The 19,493-nt window shown below is 43.4% G+C and overlaps 1 protein-coding gene across 1 annotated transcript in view; it reads left to right on the forward strand.

Annotated features, from left to right (window-relative positions):
• The first annotated feature begins 5,126 nt into the window (after positions 1 to 5,126).
• The window catches only part of ZNF831 (zinc finger protein 831), a 93,006-nt gene continuing 78,639 nt past the window's right edge, over positions 5,127 to 19,493 (forward strand). The window contains exon 1 of the mRNA XM_010841907.1: positions 5,127 to 5,824. The gene's annotated coding sequence lies outside the window, so the exon portion shown is untranslated. The remainder of the gene's footprint in view (positions 5,825 to 19,493) is intronic.

Consider the following 19,493-nt stretch of genomic DNA (forward strand, 5'->3'; position numbering starts at 1 on the left):
AAGTATAAATGAAAATGACGCTCAGCTTGGGGATGAGGATCCGGCATGCTTTTCTGGCTCCTTTTCATCACCACCGCCCTCCCCCCGACTGAAAGGGAGGGCATGGTGTACAGTCCCCCAGAAATCTGGTTGTAGAATCCTGACTGTGGAACCGGCCCAAGGGAGCCTCCAGGCCAGCAGCTCTTCCACGATCCAACAGCGCCTCCTTCCTCAGCAGGAGGAAGGCAGGAGATGGAGGTAGAGGCGGGGGAGCGGGAGACCCTCTGGTGGGAATAAAGTTTCCATCTCAATTATTCTGCTGACCCTTGACCTCCATTATCATGGATAATCAAAAACCGGCTGGATGCGGCATGTTTTAAATAAAAACATGGTTGAAGTGGCCCAGAGGACACTCAGGCAGTTAATTACACGACCACTCCTGCAACTGCTCTTCAGGGGAGTGCACTTTTCCATCTGCACAGAAATGAGAACAACGGCCGTGGGGACGCGTCCCAGCCCTGTGGAGGGCTCCCCTTAAGAGGAGCTCTACAGGTGAACCTCGTTTCTCACTACACGGGGACTGTGGTTACAAACCTCTTTTGACAAGGAGAATGTTAAGGGAAATGGAATCCAGAGAGGAAAGAGGCTTAAATGAAAACCCGATTGCATGTTCCCAAGAGCGCGTGTGTGTGCCCCTGCCTCCCGCTTGAAGCCCGCTGTGAACACTCTGCAGTTGATAAGCTTGGAGACTTGGAGGTTTTTCCATCCCGGCAGGTCCCACCTGGCTGGTAGGTCTCTACGGGCCCCCATGCAAGGTCTGGGTTTGGCTCAAGGCTGGAGAAATCTGATGGGGTTTGTCTCTGGGTAGATAGTGTCCTCGGGCTGATCCTGTGCAGGCCATCAGGTGACAAAGAGGGAAGCCCAAACAATTACTTAGGACACCCGGGGAAGACAACCTGAGAGGGACAAGAAATGTGAGGGTCCATCTCAGAAGAGTCGAAGGAGAAGGGTGGCTGTCTGTCCTGACTGGTCTTGCATAGTCTCTTCACAAGTTGTCCTGCTGCTGCACAACAGTGAAAACAAGCAAACGACAAACAGACACATCCACTCATTTCCTTTCGTTTAACACATGCCCTGGGGACTATGATCTGCTCTGGACCCAGTTCAAGGCTTTGCAGAGGCCCCTGGAGGTAGGGGAGAGAAGGGCTGGCAGCAGGATGTGGAGAGAGGACCACATCTGGAGGCGTCTTGCAGTCACTTCAGATTTGACTCATCCGAAGCCTCGAGATCTTCTTAGCGCCCTGCTTGCTGGTGAGGCTGAGCCAGGTCCCCGGGCCCCAGATTTCCTGCACAGACTCATCCTTCTGCTGAGTCTTGGGGGAGAGCTGCTCTCAGAGCTGCAAGAAGGGGGCCAGGTGCAGCCACCCTGGGGATTTGTGCCATGTGGCTGCATCTCTGGGGGCCAGGGAAGATTCTGGGCACTGAATCCCAAAGGCAGGGGGTGATTAGGCTCCCCCTGGCCCCACTTCTGGACAGAAATTCATTGAACCCCAGAGGCACGGGGTCATTAGACTCCCCCCGTCCCCACTTCTGGAAGGGAACGTGTGTCAAAGGGGCACAGGGGCCATGCAGCATTGCTCCTCGTGTAAGTTCCTCTTCCCATCCAGTCTTCCTGGACCTGCAGGACATCTGCGTCCTGTCCTGGTTTTGCTGTCTTTTAGCTGCACCTGAGAGCTGTTCTTTAGAGAACTGTCATGACAGACTGCAATTTTGCCAAACAAGCCTTACTCTTGGCAAGGGAGTGATATATCTTTTTTGTTTGTTTCCTTGAGGGAGGAAAAAAAAAAAAAAAAGGCCCAAGAAAGCAAGTTCACAATAATTCGGAAATGATTTTTCTTTTTCTTTGGTGACTGTTGTCACATGCTTACTGGGTTAGTTATCTGGTTCCCAATCTGGACAGATGAATTATGTGACAGTACTTAGAAAAATTGGAAGGGGAGGTATTGTTTATTATCTTGAGATATAATTCACATACCATAATGTTTCCGTTCTAAAGTCTATGATTTAGTGGTTTTTAGTGTATTCACAAAATTGTGCACTTATCTCTATGATTGAATTCCAGAACATTCCACCCCCCTATCCCAAATAACTTCTGCACGTAGCAGCCGTCACTCCCTTCCCTAGCCCCAGCCCTAAGGAGCTATAACTCTACTGTCTGTCTCTGCAGATTTGCCTTTTCTGGACATTTCATATACATGGAACCAGACGACATGTCGTCTTTGGCGTCTGGTTTCTGCCGCTCAGCATAGCTCTGGGGTCCACTCAGTGTAGCTCTGGGTCCACTCAGCATAGTTAGGGGTCCACTCAGCATAGCTCTGGGTCCACTCAGCATAGTTCTGGGGTCCACTCAGCGTAGTTCTGGGGTCCACTCAGCATAGTTAGGGGTCCACTCAGCATAGCTCTGGGTCCACTCAGCATAGTTCTGGGGTCCACTCAGCGTAGTTCTGGGGTCCACTCAGCATAGTTAGGGGTCCACTCAGCATAGCTCTGGGTCCACTCAGCATAGTTCTGGGGTCCACTCAGCGTAGTTCTGGGGTCCACTCAGCATAGTTAGGGGTCCACTCAGCATAGCTCTGGGTCCACTCAGCATAGTTCTGGGGTCCACTCAGCGTAGTTCTGGGGTCCACTCAGCATAGTTAGGGGTCCACTCAGCATAGCTCTGGGTCCACTCAGCATAGTTCTGGGGTCCACTCAGCGTAGTTCTGGGGTCCACTCAGCATAGTTAGGGGTCCACTCAGCATAGCTCTGGGTCCACTCAGCATAGTTCTGGGGTCCACTCAGCGTAGTTCTGGGGTCCACTCAGCGTAGCTCTGGGTCCACTCAGCGTAGTTCTGGGGTCCACTCAGCGTAGTTCTGGGGTCCACTCAGCATAGTTCTGGGGTCCAGTCAGAGTAGCTCTGGGGTCCAGTCAGAGTAGCTCTGGGGTCCACTCAGCATAGTTAGGGGTCCACTCAGTGTAGCTCTGGGTCCACTCAGCATAGTTCTGGGGTCCACTCAGCATAGCTGTGGTTCCATTCAGTGTAGTTGGGGGTCCACTGACATTGTTCCAGGGTCAGGATTTCATTCTTCTGTTGCCTCATGTCTCCATGGCATAGATATGTGAGATTTTTAATCTAATCATCCATTGATATGTTTATTTTCAATTAACTCCAAAGTCATGATTTTTTAAGTTACTTTTGTACAGGGAAACTTTCCCATTAAGCTATCTTCATGAAGTGTATTCACACTGTAACTTAGGAGGAAAGAGAAAATCAAAGCCCTTTCCGGATGTAGAGACAGATTCTTTTCTGAGGGCTTCCTTGGTTATGGGGGACTGTCTACCTACCGCCTTCTCAGTCCTTTCTGCATCCTCCCCCATGGCTCTCTACTTCTGGGAGTTTTGCCTTACTCCAGGGGCAGGCCCAGCTCTTCAGCTCTTCCAGTCTTCTCCTCTCTCTTCCTTGCATCCACAGCTGTCCCATGGCCCTCCCTCTCCCTGTCGGGGACAGCCAGATACTCACAAACCTTTGACCTTCGTGCATTTCCAAGCCTCCCCAGCTTGCCTCTTGCTGCTACACCTGCCCAGAAAATTCTTTAGCATCCTGCAACACCCAGCTCATCTATTTTATCCAGGAAGTTCCCCAAACTGTCTTTCCCTGGGCTTCCGTGATGCTTTATTTCTGTGTCATGGTCAGGGGGTGGTTCTATGATATTTAACAATGGGAAAACTGTTAATACCAATAAATTGGATCGGATGCTGGTGGCAGTGCTGGGATCTGGGATGCTGGAGGGTCCTGGGGAGGGGAAGGGACATTGGAGCTGTGCTCATGCTACACCACTGAGACATTGTTTCCGGCTTTCCCAGTTTTACCTGCATACTACCTGTGACCACTTGCACACCTGGTGGCTCACATAGCTGGGGAGGTGCCTGAGCGTTGATGCTAGAGGTATAGGGAGTGGAATCCATATGAATCTTCAGGATGTGGTTCTTCCAAAGACCAGCTCACTCACCCAAGTAAAATTCCTCCCCAAGCCCAATCTAGCTCAGTGTGAGGCTTAGATACATGACCAGCTGGAGGTTGACATGCAGAGAGTCTTAATCACTGGACCACCAGGGAAGCCCTGAGACTCTTTTTTGTTTTTTTTAACCATACCAATAGCTGCAATTAAAAAAAATTGAAGTTGATTTATAATGTTGTGTTTCAGGTACACAGCAAAGTGATTTAACTTTACATATATGTACATGTATATATGTATTCTTTTTAAAGTTCTTTTCCATTTTTGATTATTAAAGATACTGAATATCTTTAATATCTTCAGTTCCCTGTGCTATAGGTCCTTGTTATTTATTTTCTATATAGCGGTGCATGCGTGCTCAGTCTCTGAGTCACATCTGACTCTTTTAGACCCCATGGACTGTAACCGGCCAGGTTCCTCTGTTCATGGGATTTTCCCGGCAAGACTACTGGATTGGATTGCCATTTCCTCCTCCAGGGGATCTTCTCCACACAGGGATCAAACCTGTCTCCTGTGGCTCCTGCATTGGCAGGAGAATTCTTTACTACTGAGCCATGTGGGAAACCCATATATAGTGGTGTGTATCTGTTAATTCCAAACTTCTAATTTATCCCTCCCCACCCATTCCCCTTTAGTAACCATAAGTTTGTTTTCTATGTGACTTAGAGATTCATTTTGCCTCTCAACTTCCACCACTGAGAATAATTATTATTTATGTACTGAACTTGTACATACTGTATTCTTACATATTTATGGATTGTATTTATTATACTTTTCAATGCTCCATCACTCCTGTGTTTTCTCCTTACAAAGTAAGAGAGAGCAGGGCAAGGACTAGAGTGGGGAGTCAGAGAAAACTCCACCATGGATGCAGAATTTAGGGGTGCCCCAAACTGAAGTCATCAAGATAATGTTTTCATGCGATGTATTGAAAATAAAAATTAATGGTACAGCAGAAACCAACACAATATTGTAAAGCAATTATCCTCCAATTTAAAAAGTAAATTAAAAAAATTTAAAAATTAATGCAAGTGATTCCAAATTGAGCAAAGTACCAGTACTTTAAATAAAGACAGCATCACAGAGATCCTTGTCAGGCCTTCTTCACTTGCAGTGGAAATACCCTACCTGGGCCCTGAGAACCTGCAGTATTATGTGGGGAGGTTCTTGGACGCTTCTTCCAACCCCACCTCCAGGAAGACAACGACGCTGGCTCTACTTCTTACCAGCCTTCACAGGACAAACACGTCTCTGATATGCTGGGTGCCACACCTCCATTTCCCAGCAGCAGGCTCGGTAGATGCGCTGTTAGATCAATAGTCACAATTACTGAAGGCCTCAGCAGAGGCTGTATTTTTTTTCTCTCCCTCTCTGCATCTCTCTCTTCCTGTTTTTTAAAGGTTGTTACTGTGACATTAAGTGATGTATAGAAAAGAATTGACTTCCTATTTCTGAGCCAGACCAAGTTTCATCTCTGCATGTGTCTCCTCCAGGTTGTTCAAAACGGTGCTTTTCTCAGTTAAGCCCAGTGTTGACTCAAAGGCCAAGCCACAGGAGGTCGTCCTCTTTTACTTTATTTTCTAATACACAAAGAGGGTGCCTCTGCCCTCGGAGATGCTGCCTGTAGAGTGGGCACCATTTCAGCAAAGAGGGTAGGAGGCAGGCTGGGCCAGCGCCTCTCTGCTCTGAGTTCTTTTCTGGGGCCACGGATGTCTCCCCAGCTTCAGCCCAGGTCATTCGTGTTTGAGTTGGAGCACCACTGGCCGCAGGTACCTCTCTCTCCATCAAGGTATGTAACATACTTCACGAGGTAAGCCTATAGATAATGCTAGTTTTTTAAAAAACAAACTCTTTTTTTTTCCTCACCCTGTACTCTTAATGATGTATTTATCTTCAAGCATACAGTTAAAAAGAAAATGCTGCATAAAACTGGGCTTGACCCAGTTCAGTAATTGTCTTGTGTGCTTACCATCACTGTTCTTTTTGTCAAAATATTTACTGCAAATCATAATAGCTGTCAGAAACCGAGTCTGCAATCCGTGTTCTCCTGAACATAGAAAAACCTATAAGGAAATTTGTTGCTGTTGCTTGGTAAGCAGTTTTTTTTTTTTTTTTTTTTTTAGTGATGAATCTAATTAAACTGAAGGTGTGAATTGGTTAGGAACATTAGTTCTATTAGCCCAAGAGTCAGAAAAAAAACATACAGTATAATCTAAATATCAAGGTATTTGAGAGTCATACTATTTATAGCAGCTCTACTGAGCAACCACCCAAGGGGAGCATTTTTCAGTGAGATTTACAAGGGACCCTGGACCTGGGACCATGTATTTATACATATATTTGGGTTCCCAGCGTCCAAAATAGCTAAGAGCTGGAGGGTCTGTCAGATAAGCCCTGGAGCCCATGTCCTGAGAGGTGGCATGCCTCTCTGCTCCCGTCGCAAATCTTCCTGTAAGAACGAGAGCCAAGATGTTATCTGCCGGAATGCAAGGGGAGACAGGATGCAACTTAGAAAAACGATAACGTCGGGAGACTGGGAAAAGCAGAATCGACGTCAGGGCCAATTTAAAATAATGTGCCTTTTAACTAATTCTGGTACCCAACTAAGGGCAAGCTTTTAGGATCACAAGACTGATACCCATCAGAGCAAGCGTTTGGGTTCTGCACAGGCTTGGGGACTGTGGGAAGATTCAGAGAAGCCAAGAGATGAAGGTTTGCTCCCTCGGTTTTACTTTGACCAGAAAGACAGGGGAGGGGGAACCCCCCAAAACTTAAATAATCACTGCCTAGTTGCCAAGGGGAAATGAGGCCACCAGGAGAGCCAAGTGGGTACCAGCCAGAGGCCCTTCTCGTGGCAGAAACCACAAGCGTGTATGCAGAGAACCAAGACTGTAGAAGGGGGTGGGGAGGTCTGTGTCAGATTAACACAGAGAAAAACACCCAGTGCAGAGTGCTCACCACCATACACATCTGCCAGTTGTCCGATCCTCTGAACAAGTGGGCATAAGCCCTGACCTTCAGAGAAGGAAAACATGGCAAGGAGAGTCGAGGCAACTTTTTCAAAGCCGTAAGAGGTTGGGAATTCCCTGGCGGACCAGTGGCTCGGACTCATCACTTTCACGGCAGTGGCCCGGGTTCAATCCCTGGTTGGGGAACTAAGATCCCACAGGCCGTGTGGCATGGCCAATGATGCCTTGTATGTGCATGCATGTGTGCTCCGTCATGTCTGACCCTTTGTGACCCCATGGACTGTATCTGCCAGGCTCCTCTGTCCATGGAATCCTCCAGGCAAGAATACTGGAGTGGGTTGCCATTTCCTCCTCTAGGGGATTTTCCTGACCCAGGGATTGAACCTGAGTCTCCCACACTGGCACATGAATTCTTTACTGCTCAGCCACTGGGGAAGCCAGTGATGCCCTACAGTGCTTTAAAAAATAGTTTACAAAATCATAGAGCTTGAAGGGAGCTGAGTAAAGGGTCAAAGACAGGTATGGTCTTCGAGGTCTGGGAGTTCTGTCCTTCTGGGTGTGGCTGAGCAAAGATGACCAAGTTTCTCTGAATGGTCACAGTCAGGAATCTCTACAGAGTCTGTCAGGGTAGCCTTTCCTCTGCTCTGACTTGCAATGAAGTGAGAAGTCTCTGAGGGTCTTCACTGATATCATATTATCATTATAATCATTTGCACTCATATAATGGGGGAGCCTTGCCATTTATGGCAGTGATGTAAAAATGTCCTCTGAATATAAGGGCACCTGAGGACAAGTGAATTGACCTAGAGAAAATGATGCAGAGGAAAATGATATGCACCAAGTCAGTGTTTCTCCAAGGGCAGCCTTATGGCACCCAGGCCGAGGGATATGGTTTTAGGTCTCTAGATGCTGCAGTAAATAACATGGGCTCACATGCTATGAAGGTCACTTCCTGTTTCAGTGCTCTTTCTTTCTGTTTATTTACTATTTATTATTTTTATAAATTAGGCTTTTTGTTTTGAGATAATTGTAGGTTCCCATGCAGTTCCCATGCAGGGCTTCCCTGGCAGCTCAGATAGTAAAGAATCTGCCTGCACTGCAAGAGATCTGGGTTTGATCCCTGGGTCATGAAGATCCCCTGGAGAAGGGAATGGCAACCCACTCCAGTATTCTTGCCTGGAGAATTCCATGGACAGGGGAGCCTGGCGGGCTACAGTCCATGGGGTTCCAAAGAGTTGGATATAACTGAGCAACTAACACTTTCACTTTCTTTATTTCATGCTGTTGTAAGAAATAATCCAGAGAGATCCCATGTACCTTTTAGCCAGTTTCCCTACATGATAACATCTTTCAAATCACAACCTGCATGTTGATTTAGTCAAGATACAGCCTGTTTCATCACCACAGGGATATCTCGTGGCCACACCCACTTCCCCCTCTCAACTCCTGGTAACCTTTCATCTGTTTTCCAGCTCCATAATCTGTCATTTCAAGACGATTATACAAGTGAAAAAAAAAAAAAAAAAAGAACTTCCATAAGAGGTAGCCATTCTACTCCTGGGTATATATTGAGAGAAACAAAAACATTAATTCTAGAAGATTGATGTACCCCAACTTTCATAGCAGCATTTTTTTTTACAATTGCCAAGGTATGGAAGCAACCTAAGTGTCCACCAAGAGATGAATAAATAAAGAAAATGTGGTATATACACACAATGGAATATTAGTCATAAAAGAAGGAAATGATGCCATTTGCAGTAACATGGATGGACTTAGAGATGATCATAAACCATAAAGTGAAGTCAGAGAAAGACAAATTAACTGAAGTCAAAGAAAGACAAATACTGTATAATATCATTTACATGTGGAATCTAAAATACAGCAAACCAGTGAATATAACAACAGAAAAGCAGACTCACAGATATAGGGACAAACTAGTGGTTTACCAGTGAGGAAAGGGAAGGGGGACGCGGCAACACACATCTAGGAGATTAAAATGTGCTAACTCTCAGCGGTAAAATAAGCTATGAGGGTATACAGTACAACAAGGAGACTATAACCAATACTTTATAATAATGGAATGGAGTGTAACCTTTAAAAATTGTGAATCACTGTATTATACACCTGTAATTTATATAAGATTATACAGCAACTACACATCCATTTTAAAATGGAAAAAATAAGAATAAAATAGGAAAAAAAAAGAAGAATGTCGTATAAATGAAATTACAGTGTCTGGCCTTGGGGTGTGGCTTTTTTCACACAGTATAATGCTCTGGAGATTCATCAGTATTGTTCCATGTAATAGTTCACTCCTTTTGATTGCTGAGTAATAAGGACATGGCTGGACCACAGCTAATTTAAATGTTCGTCTGTTGAAGGACATCAGGGCTGAGTTCAATTATCAGCTATTTACACATAAAGCTGCCATGACCATTTGTGCACAGTCTCCTGTGTGGATCTAAGTTTCCATTTCTTTGGAATAAAAGGCCAGGAAGGTAATCCCTGGGTTAAATGGTAGTGGCAGGTTAATTTTTTTTTTCAAGACGCTGCCGAAGTTGTGTCCAGAATGGCCTTATCACTTCGTATTCACATCAGCCATTCATGTCGTATTTCCACATTCTCGCCTGCACTAGGTGTTATCACTGTTTTTCATTTCCGCATCCTGATGGGTGTGCAGTGATATTTCGCTGTGGTTTTCATTTGCATTTCTCTGATGGCCAGTGGTGCTGAACATCTTTTCATGTGCTTGTTTCCATCTGTATATCTTTGGCGCTGTGTCTTTCTTCATGTCTTTTGCTCACTTTTTGATTGGATGGTTGCTGAATTTTTTTAATTTAATTTTTATTGTATATTGGCATATAGTTTGAATTTTTTTAACTTAAATTTTTTTTTTTATGTTAGGTTTTCATTCTCTAGGTTTAATTCCCTGGTCTAATATATGGCTTACAAATACTGTCTCCTGGACTATAGCTGATGTTTTATATCCTCTTCAAAGCAGGGGTTCTCAGAGAGGAGATATTCTTAATTTTGATGGGATTCAATTTATACATTTTCCCTCTACGGCTCATGCTCTTGGTGTCAAGTCTGAAAACTCTTTCCTATGCCCTGGATCCTAAAGAGTTTTCTCTTGTTTTTTCTATTCTAGAGTTTATAGTTTTATAGTTTCCATTTAAGCTTGGTTCACATTTAGAGTTAATGTTAATATAAGTAAGGTCTGAGGTGTAGTTGAGGTTATTTTTTATCTCTGGATGTCGGTTACTCCAGCACTATTTATTGCAAAGATCACCCTCCCCTCACCAAATTGCTTGAACTTATGTTAAAAATCTGCTGGGCCTACTTGTGCAAGTCTATTTCTGTTTTTGTTTTTGTTTTTAAATTCTGTTCAATTTGATCTATGTGTCTGTGCCTCTACCAGTATGGCACTGTCTTCTTTACTGTAGTGCTGTAATAAGTTTAAAAATTTATTGAAAATTTAAACTGATTCCTCCCATTTTATTATCCTTCTTCCAAAACTGAGTTACCCTAGTTCCTCTACCTTTCTCAATAAATTTTCAAATAATCTTGTTTATGCCCACAAAAAAAAGCTTATGGGGATTTTGATAGGAATTGAAGTAAGTCTCTCTATCACTCTGGGGAAATCTGACATCTTTACACCTCTGCTACGGCTAGTCTTCCAAACCATGAACACAATCTATCTCTTTATTTCTTTAGATTTTCTTTGAGTTTTTCATCAGTGTTTTGTAGTGTTCAGCATATAGGTCCTGGTTATGCTTTGTTCATTTTACATCTAAGTGTTTCAGTTTTTTGAGTGCTTGTAAATGGCATTGCATTTTAAATTTGGGTTTCCGATTGTTCATTGCTAGTATACAGAAGTGGGATTGATTTTGGGGTGTTGATCTTGTAGACCATGACTTTGCTGAACTTGTTAGTTCTAGAAAGCTTTTTTCCTTTTCTCTCTCTTTTTTTCTGATTTCTTGGGATTTTCTACATAGATGATCGTGTCATCTGCAAATATAGAAAGTTTCATTTCCTCCTTTCTTGTCTCTGTATCTTTTATTGTCTTTCTTGCTGTGTGGCACTGGCCAGAATTTCTACATCTCTGTTACATAAAAGTGCTGAGTGATCTGTGTATAATCCTGTTTCTGATGTTTAGGAGGAAGTATTCAGTTTTCCATCATTAAGGATAACATCTTTAGATGCACTTCATCAAGCTGAGATGCTTTCCCTCTATTTATATTTTCTGAGAAAGTTTATCATGAATAGGTGCTGACTCTTGTCAAAAGCTTTTTCTCCAGCAATTGATATACATGTGATTTCCCCCCTTCTTTCCTCTGTAAATATGATAGATTACACAGATGCAGGCCTGGGGCCCTGGGTCGTGGGGTGTGTAATTCTTTCTACATTGCAGAATCTAGTTGCTGATACTTTATGAAGGATTTTACATCTACATTCATGAAGGGATAGTGCTCTGTAGGTTTTGTTTGGCTTTGCTTTTGGACTATCTTTGTCTGATTTTGGTGTCAGGGTAATACCTAGCTTCATGAAATTAATGGGGAAATGCCCCCTCCTCTTTTGTTTCCTGAAAGAAGTTGTATAGAATTTGTATTAATTTTTATGTAAATTCTAGGTAGAATTCTTCAGCAATACCATCAGCATCTTAAGACTTCTCCTTGGGCTGTTTTAAAATTACAAATTTGGGGGACTTCTCTGGCGGTCCAGTGGTTAAGACTTTGCCTTCTAATGCAGGGGGTGTGGGTTTGATCCCTGGTTGGGGAGCTAACATCCCACATGCCTTGCATCCAAAAATCCAAAACAAAGAACAGAAGAAATACTGTAATAAATTCAATGAAGATTTTAAAAAGATAATAAAATTACAAATTTGGTCTGCTTAATAAATACAATGCTAATCAAATTATCTGTTTTATATTTGGTGAATTTTTGCTAACTTGTGCCTTTCGAGGAATTGATCCATCTCATTCACGTTATCACATGCATGTGGATGGAGTTATTCATGGTAACCCTTGTGCTGTCCTTTGGATACTGCAAGTCTGTCATGATATTCTGTTTCATTCCTGATGTTAGGAATTTGTGTCTTCTGTCCTTTTTCCTTTCTAAATCTTTGTAGAGATTCTAAGTAGGATTTATTTATTTAATTTTTTAAAAATTTATTTTATTGAAGTATAGTTGATTTACAATGCTGTGTTAATTTCTGCTGTATAGCAAAGTGATTCAGTTATACATATATACATTTATTTTCAAGTTATTGTCCATTATGGTTTATTACAGGATATTGAATATAGTACTTTGTGCTATATAGTAGGATCTGGTTTTTATCCATTCTATATGTAATAATTTTCATAAAGATCAATTTATTGATATTATTAAAGAACAAGCTTTATTTTTCATTGACTTGATTAGTTTTCTGTTGTAGTTTAGTCATTTTGTTTCCTTTTCTTCATTATTTCCTTCCTTCTGCTTATTTTGGGTTTCCTTTACTAGGTTATGGGTGTAGGAGCTTGGTTATTGATTTGAGGTTCTGTCTTTTCTTGAATAAGCATTTAACACTATAAATGGCCTCTCAGCACAGCCTTAGCTGTGTCCCATAAATTCTGAGATGTTATATTTCCAGCTTCATTCATTCACTGTGTTTTGGGCTTCCCTTGACACCTCCTTTTTGACTTGTGGGTTATTTAGTAGTTTGTGCTTTAGTTTCCAAGTGTTTGGAGATTTTCCTGTTGTTGTTCAGTTGCTGAGTGTGCCCAACTCCTTGCAGTCCCAGGCGCTGCAGCACATTAGGCTTCCGGGTCCTTCACTATCAGAGTTTGCTCAAATTCATGTCCACTGAGTTGGTCATACTGTCTAACTATCTCATCCCCTGGCACCCTCTTCTACTTTTACTTTGAACCTTTCCCAACATCAGGGTCTTTTCCAATGAGTTGGCTCTTCGCATTAGGTGGGCAAAGTATGGGAGCTTCAGCTTCAGCATCAGTTCTTCCAATGAATATTCAGGGTTGATTTCCTTTAGGATTGACTGGTTTGATCTCCTTGCAGTCCAAGGGACTCTCAAGAGTCTTCTCCAGCACCACAATTCGAAGGCATCCATTTTTCAGTGCTCAGCCTTCTTTATGGTCTGACTCTCACATCTGTACATGACTACTGGAAAAACCATAGCTTTGATTATAGAGTAATAGTACAGGGTTCTTTCTGAAGGGCACTTAGGCTTTCCTTCAATCAGAGGCCTCTGGCTCTGTGAACTGACTAAGGTCTGAAGAGTGGACGAAGGGGCATGATTCTCTCTGGTGACTCAAGTCAGGTTACTAGTGACCACACAACCACACATAGAGTTTCTTGTTATCCAGACCAAGCCATATCCTAGGGGCTGACCTCCTATTTTATCCCTAGTGGCGCCCTGGTCAGTCAGCTACCACGGAAGATCTCTAGGACCCAAGGAACTCTGACTCCTGGCCCCTCCCCACGGCCCTGGCTGAATATGCCCACTTTCTCATGGACAGTTAAGTGCTCCCGCTTGGCCTCTGCTCTCCTGGGATTCCCAGTGAAATCGGGGAGCCCATCTCAAGGCTGACACCCGCTAGACATACCTGACCTCAAAAGAGAGCAACCACAGAGGTTTTCAGGGATGTGAGTGCAATGCCCTAGAGAGGAGAGGGCCTTTGGGTCTTCTAGAAAATTGTGGTTGGGGAGTGGGTAGGTAGGTCTGAACGTGGCATACGGTATACCCAGGCCAGCCTTCTTAGTTACCTGAGCTGCTGAATTCTTGCCTCCACATCAGACCACAGGAGTTCTGGCATCTCAGTCTCATGAAATCTAGGTCACCACTAGATTTCTAGTGGTGGGTCCAGGTTTCTGTTAACCAACCAAGGAAGCTGCAAAACCACAGCCAGCCATTCAATGAATACATTAAGTTGAGAACTTCTAATAAGCACCCCATCAATGAACGTGGCCCAATCACTGATGTTCTTTGTACCCCTTCTGTTATAACACTCTTAGGATCCACTCCCACACATGGATTCCCAGGTTTCTGCTGATATGTGTTATCAAGGATCTACAGCTATTTTGGTATATAAGCTATTTCCTCCTGGGTAAAGCTCAGGGGCATCATGGGCTCAATGGACATGAGTCTGAGCAAACTCTGGGAGATAGTGAAGGACAGGGAATCCAGTGTGCTGCAGTCCATGGGGTCACAGAGAGTTGGACAAGTCTTACAACAATAATATACAATAAAAAACAATAAGATAACAATAAACAACAATAACTTAGCCTGTACCTGCTCCCTGAGTCATGCTGACATGCAGCTCTAGTTACTGACAAAAGGGTGGGGGGGCTGTGGTGGGCTCCGAGAAGAGAGAACATCCCCATTCGAGGCGTCTATTAATGCCTCAAGGGAGCAAACCATGGGGTTTTCAAGCTGAGGAAGACTGGCCTTCTTGGACCTTGGAGGAAAAGCTACTGCTACTGGTCAGAGAGGTTCAGAGTGACTTGGAGTCAATATTGTCAGTTTCTCCAGGTCCAATCAGATGGCCTTATTCCAAGTTTCAGGATCTCATTCTTACCTGATTACTGACCTAATTTTCACCCTAGACACTTGGTGAGACTGTGAATCCAACTGCCATTTAAATGCACAACTTGCACCATTAAATTTTGTGTTTGATCTTCTGTCATGTCAGCCCTGAAATAAATTCTTTCAGGGCTGTTGTGGAAGCTGTCTGAGTCTCAGATCATGACTTGAGGTGGGAGTTAATAGACCTGGGTTTATAGTTTTCTAAGTGCTCAATGGCAGTCAGAAAAGTCCATCTCATACCATGTTCCTGATTGTCATCATCACTGATGTGTGGCTGATATTCCCAAGGCACGTGCCCCCATTGGCACTTTATCATGAGCAACCAAGGGTAATAGCTTGATTAACTGTGATGACACTGCTTGTCATGGGTTGCAAGCATCCCGTTTCTCATAGGCAAGGATCTAACATCACACTTAAGTTCAAGGGCATGATCCCATCTTTAGGGATCTGTCCCTTGGGGCCCCTTCCAGTACTGATTCTGTAGTATGTGTATCTAATCAGAAGATAGACATCACATAGTTGGTTACACTGGGGAAGTTTAGGATAAGGATGATTAACTAAAATAGAAGAGTAACTATAAGACATAAGAGGGCTTCCCAGGTGGTGCTAGTGGTTAAGAACATGCCTTGTCAGTGCAGGAGACATAAGAGAGGTGGGTTTGATCCCTGGGTCAGGAAGATGCCCTGGAGGAGGGCATGGCAACCCACTCCAGTATTCTTGCCTGGTGATACCCATGGACAGAAGAGCCTGGAGGGCTACAGTCCACAGGGTTGCAAAGAGTCAGACACAGCTGAAGTGACTTAGCACACACGTATGCACAAGACTTAAGAACATTGTTTATAGTCCCTAGGATTGCGAGAGATTGTCCACTAAAGGGCAGATTTTGGATGGAGTTCAGACTTCATTGAAGAAGTTGTGACTTAGTCACCCAACAGCAGAGATGTTGGCTAGTTCAGCCCGACTGGAGCTGGTCTGGAATTGCTGAGCACATAATAGGTAACCCTCTGGAGTGTGGGTAGGAAGCAGGCAATGACAAAAGAGATGAGGGTGTGCATTGGGAATATGGACGCTAGTGGGGACAGAGGCAGTCAGAGTTCATGGGCTGTGTGGAGGGAAGTCAGGCTTGCAGAGGGACTGGCCACTGGCCACACTGTGTGTGGACCCCTGGCCACAGACAGCTGTGCTTTGCCTGCACGGGTACCCAGTTTCACTGTCAGGAAGGCTGCAGCCACATCCTCTCCAGCCCGAGCTTCTGTGGTTGCAGAGAGATGGCATCTGTGGCCTGTGGTTCAGGCAGGCTCTGTCGGATATCCTCATATTGATTATGTGGTCGCTGTTAGTATTGCGTTATAGATTCATAACTCATCATAGTCTATTAATGTCACTGCTTTACCAGCTGAACTGAAATGTAGAAACTACCTCCTCTACCTTCTCCCACCTATAATTGTCTTAAATATTTCTTCTAAATACATTAGTGTTTTCTGTTTCAGACATCATTTGGAAAATTCAAATGGAAATATTGAATTTATCTGTATTTTTTCTCTTTCCAGTGTTCTTTCTCCTTCTTGAAGTTCCAAGTGTCCTTGTTTTGTAGTAGTAATATTATTTTTACAAGAATGGATCACACCATTAATTTATGATGACTTCTTATTTTATGCTATTTTATTTGAAAATTTGTTTGCCACACCACATGCCTTGTGGGATCTTTGTTCCCTGACCAGGTATTGAACTTGGCAGTGAGAGTGTGGAGTCCTTACCACTGTATCACCAGGGAACTCCCCCTCCCTTTATTATTTCCTTTCTATGTAGAGAACTTCCTTTAGCCATTCGTGCTGATGATAAATTCTCTGTGTTTTATTTGAGAATGCCTTCATTTCCCCTTCCTTCTAGAAGGGTCTTTTTGCTGGATATAGAATTTGTGGTTGACAGTTCTTTTCTTTAGGCCCTTGAAAAATGTTGTGCTACTTCCTTCTGACCTCAAGTTTCAGACGGGCTGAAATGCCAGACGGGCTGGCATTAGGATTTGTTTTTCCCCATAGGAAAGTTGTCATTTCTCTTTTACAGCTTTGAGGAAATTTTTCTTTATCTTAAGATTTCAGCAGTTTGGCTGTGATGTGTTTTGGTGAGGATTTCTTTGGTTTATCCTGTTTGAGATTCACTAGTGTCCTGATTCCATGGGTTTATACGTCTTTTGTCAAACTGAAGTTTTCAGCCGTATTTCGATGAGTATTGGTTTTCTCCCAGTCCTCTTTCTCGTCTCCTTCCAGAACTCAGATGATATGAACGTTATAGCTTTTGTTAATCTGATAGGTCCCTGAGGCTCTGTTCATTTTTTATTTTTCAGCCTATTTTCTCTCTGTTGTTCAGACTGGGAAACCTCTATCGTTCTATCTTCAAGTTCACGGCTTCTTTTTTTCCCTCCCTTCTGTTCTGCTGTTGAGCGCACCCACTGAATTTTAAAATTTGGGGTTATAGTATTTTTCAGTTCTAAAATGTCCATTTGGTTGTCCTTTTACTTTTGATTTCCTTCCTGAGACTGTTTTTATTTGTTTCAATGCTATTTGTAAGTATTCATGGAGACATTTTTTCATGATGGGCCCTCTAAAATCTTTGTCAGATAATTCCAACACCTCTTGCATCTTGGTATTGGCATTTATGAATTATCTTTCATTACTCAGTTTGACATCTCCCTGATATGAAAAGTGATTTTGATTGAAATTTAGTCACTTGGGTACTACATTATGAGAGTCTGGATGGATTAAACCTTCTGTTTTTACTGGCTTCCTTTGATGCTGCTCTGGAGAAGGAAATGGCAACCCACTCCAGCGTTCTTGCCTAGAGAATCCCAGGATCGGAGGAGCCTGGTGGGCTGCCGTCTTTGGGGTCGCACAGAGTCAGACACAACTGAAGCGACTTAGCAGCAGCAGCAGTTTGATGATGCTCAGCAGGGGGAGAAAATGGAGAGAAGTACAGATTGCCCACTTGGTTTCTGTTGACCCCAAGGATGAGCTCCTCATTACTGCTTCATGGGGTGGTCATTCTGGCTCCCCACTCAGTTATCATGGGTGTCTCCCTGGAAAATTGGATGCCATGTTTTGGCTCCTCACATGGCTTCCACTGACCCCATGGGTATGAATGGCCTTATTGCTACTGAGTGGTGGTGAACATGCTGGTTCTCTTTTGGGTAATGGTATAGTCCTCCTTTGTTTTCCCCTCCAGTTATTATAAGCATTTATTTGTTGGTTGTTTTTGTTTTAACTGATAGCAGACATGGCATGATGACCTATGCCTCATACATCTTGGCCAGTGACAATAAATGTCTTTTCACATGTCTTTAAAAACTTAATTGCTTTGATTTTTAATTTTAAAAATTAATAGATAATTTTAAAAGAGTGGTTTAGATTTATAAATGGGCTTCCTTGGTGGCTCAATGGTAAAGAATCCACCTGAAATGCAGGAGCTGTAAGAGACACAGGTTCAATCCCTGGGTTGGGAAGGAAATGGCAACCCATCCAGTGGGTTCTTGCCTGGAAAATTCCATGGACAGGGGAGCCTGGTGGGCTACAGTCCATGGGATCACAGAGAGTCGAACATGAGCACACATGCACCCATAATGACATGTACCCAGTGCTACAGTATTATGCCGGACAGTTTTATTACCCTCAAAATCTTCTGTGCCCCATGTATTCATCCCTTCCTCCCCCCCATCCCCTGGAAACCACAGATCTTCTTACTGTTTTCATAACTTTGCCTTTTCCAGAATTTTATATAGTTGGGATCATACAGTCCAACTATATAGCCTTTTCAGATCGGCTTCTTTTGATTAAAAATATTCATTTATGTGTCTTCATGTTTTTTCATGATTTGATAGCTCCAGTCTTTTGTCATTAAAATTAAATTTTAATTAAAATAATTTCTTTTTAATGTTGAATAACATTCCACTGTCTGGATGCACCATGATTGACTTATTCACCCACCTACTGAAGGGCATCCTGGTTGCTTCTAAGATTTAGAATATTATGGCTTATTTAGAATATTTAGAAAATTATGAATAGAATCAATTGTTGCTTTAAACATGTTTGCAGGCTTTTGAATGAAAATAAGCTTTTGGCTAATTGGGTAATGATATAGTGAAGAAAGTGAAAGTGTCAGTCACTCGGTTGCATTCAACTCTGTTACCCGTGGATTGTAGTCCGACAGACTCCTCTGTCCATGGGATTTCCCAGACAAGCACACTGGAGTGTATAGCCATTCCCTTTTTCAGGGGATCCTTTCAACCCAGGGATCCAACCTGGGTCTCCCACATTGCAGGCAGATTCTTTACTATCATAGCCACCAGGGAAGCCCAGTGATATAGCATCACCTTTCTTTTTACTTTTTAGAAGTTGTAAAATATGCATAACAAAAAACTGATTATCTCAACCATTTTAAAGTGCAGTTCTGTGCTGCTGAGTACATTCACATTCTTATGCACATAGTTCCCTGTTAAAGTAATGCTAGCCCAGGTGCCCAGGGATTGGGGGAAGCAAGTGGTTACCTCACACAGCACAGCAGGTGACAGGCACGCAGGATGGACTGACGTTTGGGAAACTTGCAACTAGAATGACAGTCTTGGTACCCACGTTCTTTCTGGAAGTTCTATCTGCTGAAAGTTCCATCTTCATAGTCTTGTCTCTCAGGCCCAGAAGGTGAGTTTTTAAAACCTATTTGCAGCATGCCCACTTTGTCTTTTTGCCCAGGCCCCCTTGTGGGTTGCTCTGAAGAAAGGGGCCTTTGGAAATAGTCACTTTCCTCAGGTTCCTCCCACCTTTCTGTTCATCTCCCCGTGGGGCCACACACAAGCTTAGAGGAACATAGCTTCGGTGAGTGGGAAGCCCACACGTGACAGATGGAGGAAGCGAGGAGTC

Source organism: Bison bison, unplaced genomic scaffold (assembly GCF_000754665.1).
Source record: "Bison bison bison isolate TAMUID 2011002044 unplaced genomic scaffold, Bison_UMD1.0 scf7180017864167, whole genome shotgun sequence".
Taxonomy (NCBI): Eukaryota; Metazoa; Chordata; class Mammalia; order Artiodactyla; family Bovidae; genus Bison; species Bison bison.